This window comes from Camponotus floridanus, unplaced genomic scaffold, assembly GCF_003227725.1.
Source record: "Camponotus floridanus strain SB8 unplaced genomic scaffold, Cflo_v7.5 scaffold352, whole genome shotgun sequence".
Lineage (NCBI taxonomy): Eukaryota > Metazoa > Arthropoda > Insecta > Hymenoptera > Formicidae > Camponotus > Camponotus floridanus.
In genome coordinates this window covers 80579-91536 of record NW_020229495.1, presented here as the reverse complement: position 1 = coordinate 91536, position 10958 = coordinate 80579, and positions in this window count along the sequence as shown.

Below are 10958 nucleotides of genomic sequence, written 5' to 3'. Positions count from 1 at the left end.
CGAGAATGCTTACAAGTATGTGCATGAAAAAGTATAGAAACACGAATGCCTATACGCACCCATTTAGATATCTGAACTCTTTAACTCGTTAAGTGGAATTGACCTAAGAAGTATTCTCGTTTTGCGGAGAAATTTGAATCGATTGTAGAATTCGTCTTTATATGACAGTCTTTATAAATATGCTCTTCAATTATAATTTGTTAATATTTAATAATGATATCAATATGAATCAAGAATAAAATAAAAACTGATAATATACGTTTTCTCTCTCGAATAAATCGTTATACTGATTTGAATCAGGACATGTAACTATGCTAATCCAAATTATATTCCAACTGTTTAATTATAAGAGCTTAACTTTTAATAAAGCAATGCAAGTAAAGAATGATGACGATGAAAATCAAATAAAATTGACACTGAACCGATTCGAATCATAAATATGAATCTTAAACATTAAGATAGCGAAAATATTAATGATTCTTGATTCCTCTAGACTAAGCAAAATATGTTATAGCTATCGGTTGCGAAATCTACTGTGAGTACAAAGGAAGATATTAAAATAAAGGAAAATATATTCATACAACATAGGTTACATTACCTAATGAGTACTGTATAACAGAGTGAATAGATTGAAGATCTCCAGTATGTATGATTCAGTCAGTAAAACATCTCAGATGAGATGTACAGAGATAAGAATAAAAAGAGAAATTAAGCGAAATCACTCAGTTATTATAAAGTATAATTAGCGTGAAAATGACTAAGCAAAGTATAGAGAAACATCATCTATAGCTGTAATGATATAAATATATATACAAAACTTTAATATACTTGTTCCAAGTACAAAGATTTGACATCTGGGACTAAGTCCTTTTTTGGCTCAAATAAAACATATTAAAAATAGTCCAGATATTTGACATGCATGTAGAACGTATATTGATCGTAAGGAAGAATTTTGATAAAAGTGCCACAGTCTTTCATATCTGTACCAAAATAATAGTCAGAATTTTAAAATATATGTGATAATCCTCAAAGCAAGAAAGCAGTACATTAACGTTGTGTCAATGCGCGAGATTCAAACGAATATTATTAAAGGAATCATTTTAACTATTTGATTGAAGGCTAAGCAAGCCGATACGGTATCTATCCTTCCATTTTCCAGTACCTCTGTATTCCTTCAGCTTTATAATAAACGAAATAAAAAGCAATCTATTTCCCTATCTACCGAAAGTCCAGAAATTTCTACGAATCTACATATATTTTTCATGTATAATATATAAGGAGTTGGGGAACCTGCCATTTTATTTTACCATATTTCATGGCAGTCCGCCATTTTGTGAACAACTTTCAATAGTACATCACATATTCGTATTGAAGCAATTTGCCAATGATTTAATTCACTTTTATTAACTTTATTATTTTATTTCATTTTAACAAATTAATTAATTTATTTTATTTAAAATTATATTGTATGACTCATCGTCGTATGACTCATCATATAATTTATTGAAATATTCTGTTAACGAACACCTGCTGTATGACTCATCATCGTATGATTCATCATTGTATGACTCATTTTTATTTTATTTTATATTCGTATGATTCATCATTGCATGACTCATCATAAAATTTATTATAATATAATTAAATTCATTTATTAAATTAAAATCTTTTATTAAATTGAACATTTGGCAATTTGAATTATTTTAATTTGAATTATTTTATTTTATTATATGAAACATTTTATTCAAATCAATTGATTTCTTGTATTTCATGAACTGTTGCCGCATCTGCGCGATACTTTACCGCTGCATCTGCGTAACTCTATTTTAATTATTTGCGATGGTATATAATTAACATGTCTCCTTATATGATCTTCTCTCTCTAATATACTGGACAGCTTCATCTTTCTCTGATCTGCTATATGTACCAACGACCAAGGAGAGAAACCAAAGAATAAATATGTACTAAAGGATATTAAATAAATATACAAATTTGTACTTTTCCTACAATAAAGTGAACTTTTATTTCTTAACACGCACGATCCACAAGCATAATCCTTCGGAAAGCAGATAAATCCAGCGATCCAATCAAAGCAGTTAGGTCCAGAGCTCCCGGCGATCCCGAGGTATAGCCGGCATTGCGCAGGTTGCCTCAAAAGATAAATTGGGAGACGCACTTCGCTCATCTGTATGGTAAGCCCAGCAGGTCTGATCCTAGAATCAGAGAGTGAGGGAATAGTTACCGAAAACTGGAGAAGTAAGACGTAACAAACAAAAATGGTGGCAGCATGGATCTGCCTAAAGGACCGATAGAATCTGCTGAAAGGATCGATAGGATCTGCCAGGATCTGAAAATCTGCAAAGAGGATCTGTTAATACGATTGTGCTTAAAGGAAACTAAAAGTGCGCTCATCTGAAAACATACTACCACATTCTACGGAAGAAATCAAGAGGATTCAAAAGAAGATTAAAACTCAAGAAAGATTAAATCAAGAGGAAACTTTCATCAAGAAAATAATAATGCAGACACGCTCAAGCTCAGCCAGCTCAGTAGCCGCAGGAGCTACGAAGAAATCATATACGCCAGAAGAAACTGATATTATTTTACAAAGAATGAGCGAGAAGGAAAGACAATTAAAGGAACAAGCCGATGCTTTACAAATTAAACAAGATCGATTAACAAGGATGCAAGAAGAAATGGAACATCAAGAAACACCAGCCATGAGTGAATTACTCTCTTCTATGAACACTATAGTCAACCAAATGGAAAAAATCAACTCTCGAATTGCACGATTGGAAATTTCACAGGGAGAAAATAAAAATATTCATCAAGATACGGAACGATTAAATTCTCGACACGATTCTCAGTACTTCGACATGATGGATCAACCATCTCCGATAAGACTTAAAGATGCTATTGATACAATTCCAAAATTCGACGGTCACAAAATGTCCGTTTACCATTTCAGCAAAATCTGTATACGAGCCCTCGAATTAATACCTCAATATCACGAATATCATCTTGTACAATTAATTATTAACAAACTACAGGGACACGCCTACGCGGCCATAGAAGGAGACGAATATCATACTGTCCTGGAACTAACCAAAAGATTAAAATTGCTTTTTGGATCAAACAAATCAGTTGATCAATATCGAGGAGAACTAGCTAACGTATACATGAAACAAAACGAAAATATTTTTGATTATATTTCCAGAGTACAAGAATTGCGAACAGCAATTATAGACGGAGAAACAGATTCATTTGGAAATATAGATGAACAAACGAAAGAATCTATCGAAGCAGCAACGTTGAATAGCTTCATCAACGGACTCCCTTCTGATCTGCTAGTACGAGTTAAATTAGAGCATCCACATAATTTCAAAGATAGCATAAGCATTGCTGTCCAGTTATCAAAAACTATAGAAGCAGAAAATATTCGCAAGCGAACTTTCCTTCGCCCGAATTTCCAGCCTCGCGCTGATCCTCCGAATAACTCCTCTCGTTTAAATTATTATTTTAATAAAAATAAAATAGGTGGCAGTGATAATCGCTCTAACGGACTTAAACCTTCACCACCGCCACTACCTTCAAACTCTTCAAGGCCGTATGCACCGATGGAACAAACCCGTCAAGATTTCCAAACCAAAATCTGCCGATACTGTAAGACACCTGGACATCTAATACAGGAATGTCGAAAATTAGCCTATCGAAAGGCTCTTGAAGGAAATCAACTTAATAATTCGGGAAACCAGCAAGGCGTTCCGCAAAGAAGCGACGTCCGACGGAACGACCTGCAAAAAGGACGTCCGACTTATCATATAAAAAGAGCGGCAAAAGCAAATCCACCTCAAGAAAAGGAGACACAACCCCCAGAGTCTGCCAAATAAATGATAAACGGAAATCTACGCACTTAGCCACGGTGACATTATCTTCCTCTGAATTGATTACGGATTGCAAATTTATGATAGATTCAGGATCTGGCTTGAATCTTATTAAACGAAAATGTTTAAAACCTCATGTTTCTCTCGACATGAGTAATCTTTTATATTTACAGGGAATATCTCCTGAAACTGTCGTCACCTTAGGTGCTATCTCTATACCGATACTTGGCAATCTCACGGAATTTCACGTCATATCGGATTCTATAGGATTTCCACAGGATGGAATATTGGGCCATAAATTTTTGGAAGAACGAGCTGTCATAATAAATTATCGAGACAAATACATACAACACGAGGATACAAGAATACCGTTTTCAAAATCTGGTGCAATACGACTCAAAGGGAGAACAGTAACTCCTTGTCATTTTTACATTGCTAATCCAGAGAAACGGACTGGATACGTGCCTCGTCAGACTCCAGTAAAAGGAGTATACTTCGGTGAAGCCGTCGTTAATAATTACAATGGAAAGGCTTACATGCCAATATTCAATACTTCCGAGGAAGAATTGATTTTCCACATTCCTCTTATTCAATTGCAAGATTATGATACTTGCGATTCAGTCGATAATTCTAACGGAACCCGAGGGCTTTCCGAAAGATTAATCGAACCTCTGTATTCTGAAATATGCGAACCTCGAGAGGATTTCGCCAAGGGAATAGATAATCCCATATACTTTAATCAAGCTTCACCAGAATCAAAAGATAGAACAGCCGACATTATAAAACTTCTACGTCTCGAGCATCTGAACCCAGAAGAGTCAGATAGTATTCAATTATTAGTGTATAAACACTCCGATAGATTTCATCTACCCGATGAACATCTTCAAGCTACTAATGCAGCCCAACATCATATTCCCACTATTAATGAAGTGCCTGTTCACACTAAGCAATACAGATTTCCTCCTGTGCATAAAGAAGAGATCAATCGACAAGTGAATGAATTATTATCATCTGATCTTATAGAAGCTTCCGCTTCTCCTTATAATTCTCCTTTATGGATTGTTCCTAAAAAACCAGACTCTCAAGGAAATAAAAGATGGCGAATGGTCATCGACTACAGGAACCTTAATGAGAAAACTATAGGAGATGCATATCCTCTTCCGAATATAACGGATATATTAGACCAACTCGGGTCAGCAAAATATTTTTCTATATTGGATTTAGCATCCGGTTTTCACCAAATACCTATGGCATCTAAAGACGCTCACAAAACTGCTTTCTCCACACCTTATGGACACTATCAATTCAAGCGAATGCCATTTGGATTAAAAAACGCGCCTGCAACGTTCCAGAGACTAATGGACAACGTTCTTTCAGGACTTCAAGGGAACGAATTATTTGTTTATATGGACGACATCGTCATATACGCAAGATCTTTAAGAGAACACGAGATTAAATTTGAAAGATTAATGCAGAGATTAAGAACTGCAAATTTAAAATTACAGCCAGATAAATGCGAATTCTTAAGAAACGAAGTCATGTATCTAGGACACATTATCGGATCCGACGGAGTTCGACCCGATCCTGCTAAAGTAAAAGCTGTAATGAATTTTCCAATTCCAAAGAACCCAAAGAATATTAAACAATTTTTGGGACTAGCTGGATATTACCGGAGATTTATTCCTAATTTCTCTAAAATCGCAAAACCATTAACTGATCTTTTAAAGAAAGATAAAAAATTCGAATGGACAGAAAAACAAACTGAAGCTTTTGATATTCTGAGAAATTCATTATGCTCAGAACCTATTCTGCAATATCCAGATTTTTCTAAACCTTTTGTATTGACCACTGACGCATCCGGATATGCCGTCGGAGGCGTACTCAGTCAAGGAATAATAGGGAAAGATTTACCCGTCGCTTACACGTCACGTGTATTAAACTCTGCAGAACAAAAATATTCAACAATAGAAAAGGAATGTTTAGCTATTGTCTACTGTGTAACTCATTTTAGACCATATTTATATGGAAAAATCTTCACTATAGTAACAGATCACAAACCATTAGTATGGTTGCATTCTATTAAAGACCCTTCTTCTAGATTATGGAAATGGAGAACTAAATTATCTGAATATCAATACGAAATACGATATAAAAAGGGAACTTTAAATAATAACGCTGACACTTTATCAAGGAATCCGCCTATTAATATTGCTATCCCTGTATTCGCAGTAGAAGAGGAAGGAAATCATTCTTCAGACGAATCAATATTCTCACATCGACCACAAATTCCTCGCAGGAAACGAATCACGGATACTGGTCAGATACCTACAAAATCTCTAGCTCAAATTGAACCGCCGGAAAGGGATCGTCCTTCCGAATACGAAAATATAAGTAACTACAGCAATCGAGAAGTTACCATTGAAGAAGTTCCAGACTCAGAAGATAGTCAAGACAGAGCAACCTCAACGCACTCTGATGTAGATTATGCTGACATATTTGATTCTAATATTGTGCCTTATGGACAAGCACACCACACTCCTCCTCCTTGGAGTACAGCTCGAATACGAGAGACTCGAGATAATCTATTAAAACAAAAAGATAATCATGTGATATTTATATATTTAAATGGAACACCTTATGATAATGGTGCTAAATTATACCAAGAGGCAAATTTACTCCCTAAATACGAAGGCTTAACTTACGAAAGAGCCAGAGTAAATACTGTAAGGTCTAATACATTAATCGCTTTACCAATAAAATATAATGATCGCATTCGAATAGAAGTGCAAACATTAAAAAATTGTTTATGTTCTCTCGTAGATGTTGTCAGAGAACTCGGACTTTCTTCCATAAGTATCAGTAAAACATATTACTTCGACGATTTACCATGGTCTTACATATTTAATCAAATCAAAAAACATTTACAAGAAATGTCTATCGACGTAACTATTTGTCTAAATTTAACTCAAACACCTGATATTGAGAAACGTCAATCATTAATTTTGGAAAATTACGCCTCAGCCCACGGTGGACACAAAGGCGTTACAAAGACTTATAATCGCATTAGACCACATTATTTTTGGAAAACCATGAAACAAGATATTCAAGAACTTATTCGCACTTGCCGCGATTGTCAATTAAAGAAGTTAACAAGAGTGAAAACAAAACAACCTATGGTTATTACCGATACTCCTGGAAATGCATTCGATAAAATTTCTTTAGATATTATGGGACCACTTCCTATAACTAATAATAATAATCAGTACATATTAACAATGCAAGATTTATTAACCAAATATTCAGCTGCAGTACCTTTAAAAGAAGCTACATCTTTAACTATCGCTGACGCTTTTACTAAAGAATTTATTTGTATTTATGGTGCACCTCGCGCTATTTTAACTGATCAAGGTACCAACTTTTTATCCGCTTTAATGCGACAATTAACAAAGAGATTTAATATTCAACATTTTAAAACTACAGCATATCATCCTCAATCGAACGGATCTTTAGAACGTTCACATCATGTATTAACAGAATATTTAAAGACTCAAATAGATACGGAAGATAATTGGGATGAATATTTAAAACTTGCTATGTTTTCATATAATACCAGCGTACATGAAGGAACAAAATATTCACCGTACGAATTAGTTTTCGGTCGCATAGCTCGACTACCTTCTTCTCATCCTATTATAGAAAAAAATATTGAACCAACGTATCATGATTACCTTACTACTTTGTTTAATAAATTAAAAGATGTGCAAACAAAAGCACGACAAAATCTTATACAAGCAAAAGAAAGGAGCAAACAATATTATGATCGGAGATTAAACCCTCTACAAATTAAAACAGGAATGCACGTATTTCTTCTTAAAGAACCACGAAAGGGGAAATTCACTGAACAATACACTGGACCTTATGAAGTAATAGAATTATTACCTCTAAGCAATATTAAGCTTCGCATTGGAAATCGAACACGAATTGTTCACATAGATAAGATAAAGATATCTCATATCCAACCGGGATGAAGCACTAATCTTAAATTTTTTGTTACAGATGCACTGGCATAAAAAGCCAGCACAGCCGGCCTTGGCTACAGCAGCCCCGGATTCAGCAATATTAAACCTTGTGCAGCAATCCTTCTTATTTGCACACTGCACAAAAGTCACCGGAGCTATATGCCTCGATGACGACAACAACTTATGTCACAAGTGCTATTCAAGGATTCGTACCTCACTCATTCATGAACGATACCGATCAATGCGCACACATTTCTTCGTAAACAGTCATACCGTCAGAGACGAATTCTGTTTAAAGTGCAACGCAACAGTGATACGAATTCGACCAATTAGTGAGTGTATCCCTTGTGCTTTAACAGCACGCAGCTTCCTCAGAACTCTTCACGACACATCGACTCATGTAGACGAATGTGAATATCCGCTAGTATTAAATGTAGTTAATAGAGTTTTCCTCTAAATTCATCGTAACGAGGGTATGTCCTCTGATGAATCAGTTTATTGCGTTAAAATCACAGGATATCGAGACTTTGTTTTAAATTGTTATTTATGCGAAACGTGTTATCAAAGCATTCAACCTCCTATATTGCAAATGCAATTTTCTTTTATTTTCTCTCACTTTATTTCTCTAGAACCACATCGTTCTGAATTACTTTGTGTTAACTGTCTTCAATCTATTACTGTGTTAACACCGCTCTATCAATGCCCTACATGTCTCAGAGATATTATTGATTTTCTAACTTTTAACATGAATTAGATTACTCTAGCATGTCTCAGTCTACTTCTACCCCTTTATGCATTAAATTACATGGATATCTCCATTTGCTTACTCGCAACTATTACTGTTGTACTTGCTATACTATTATTTATCACCCTCTTCTTCAAAGACACTTTTTACCATTAGATCAGCGTACTATAAGTATTGCCCCTCACACGCTCCCTACCATATGTAGTCGTTGTCGAAACCCCATGACTATTCAGAGACCCATAACAGACTGTAATATTTGTATTAGATACTTTAGTGGGCTTACTTCTTTGACTCCCCTAACAATTAAAAGGGATGGACCCTCTTCATAAAATAATGCATGAAGAACTCGATGGTTATATATGCAAAGGTGAATACTATTGCCCCGTATGCGTGACACACCCATCAACGAAAGACTATCCTGTTAAATATCACGTTATATCACACGATCCACCTCATCCTCCTCCACTTAAATGTTACTTATGTGCTACTCCTATAGCGCAAAGAACTCCCTTGATAGATTGTCAAAAATGCTTTTTGTTTTACCTTGAAGAAGAGAGAGAGCAAGAACTCTCACGTAACCGTCATAATGAATAATTCAAATCTTGAAAACATTTCTTGTGAACATCCGATCCACCGAATTTTACAACACTGTCCAAACATATGTAGTTACGAATGTAAAAAGGTTATGTTTTACAAGAAACCAGGAAATTGGGATAAACCTTATACTCGAATGTGTTGTAACTGTTCTAAATTACGCCAAATTAGAAGCAATCATGAACTTGTGGTATGTCATTGGATGACATCTGGCAATATAGTATTTGCTAAATGTGAATTTTGCGGATCTGATTTAGATGAAACTCGTCCTCTCTTAGAATGCAAAGAATGTACATTTACATATTTCGAAAGAACATTATATGAACTAAAACATGGACGGGATATAAATCAATTAGGTGTATTTGCCTTCTGCAGTACACATAAAAAGGGAATATACGCATAAACGGCAAAAAATGTGCCCTCCTTATAAACAAAGATCTACTATACATCCTATCTTACGAGACTATTAGTTTTCTCGTAAAATGTATAATCATTACAACTCATGACGTTCTTTATTCTTCATCACCTTATATTATTTGTTCTAATTGTTACAAACCTAAAGCTTATAACAGAGTCTTAACTCGATCTGTACACACCTTTCAATATGGCAATGTGCCTATTCAACGGTGTCAAACGTGCGGTAAACCATGCTGCACTAGTCGACCAATCGTAGAATGCCAAGAGTGCTTGCGTGCTTATTATCGATTTATATTTGTAGCAATGAAAAACGAAAGTACTTTTGAACGATTGATCGGCATATCCATAAATCCTATTACTTTAGAAGTAGAATATGGATTGAGAGAAACAAGAACTGACCAATCGTCCATGAATTTTAACGATATAGATTCGATCTCTACAACAATATGGGATTTTACAGGTATATTTAAGTTTGATAAAATATCGTTTTCACGGCATATTCTTTCCTTTGACAGTTCTAAGTTTGCAAGTCTTGAATTAATTCTTTCGACACAACTAGTTATCGTTTGCATTGAAGCCATTAGTTGCTCGATGGCGGGTTGTTCGTGAACTTCAGCCTTTCCTTTACGATCCATTTCTTCTTGCATCTTTGTTAAATGTTCGTTCTGAGCTTGCAGAGATTCAGCTTGTTCTCTCATTTGTCTTTCCTTTTCATTTAATTTTTGCATTAAAATTTCGGTTTCTTCTGCCGTATATTGTTTTCTAGTAGCACCGCGGCTACAGAGCTTGCTGAGCTTGATCGGGTCTGCATGACGTCTTCAAAATTTATTTCTATTGTCGACAACTCTCCACGAAGCTTAGATTCTTTAGGCAGATCCCACCGACAACTCTCCACGAAGCTTAGATTCTTTAGGCAGATCCCACCGACAATCTCCACGAAGCTTAGATTCTTTAGGCAGATCCACCGCTGCACCATTTTTTTTGTTACGTTTTGAGATTTCGTTGTTACGTCTCGATCGTAACTTCTCACGTATTTATTTGTTACGCAATTGTAACTTCTCTCTATTTCTTTTTCAGGGCAACCTGCCAAGCCGGCTATACCCTAGGACGCCGAGAGACTAAGAATCTTTTGCGCTTCTTTCAGGAGAGGGATTGACGATGGGAAATAGATTAGGTGCGTTGAACCTGACCCAATTTATCCTTTTTGATCTGTTTTCTTTTATTAGTTTACTTCCTTAGAGCTTTACAAATTCTTTATTATTGTTATTATTGTTATTATTTGACAGTTGTAGATAGTGT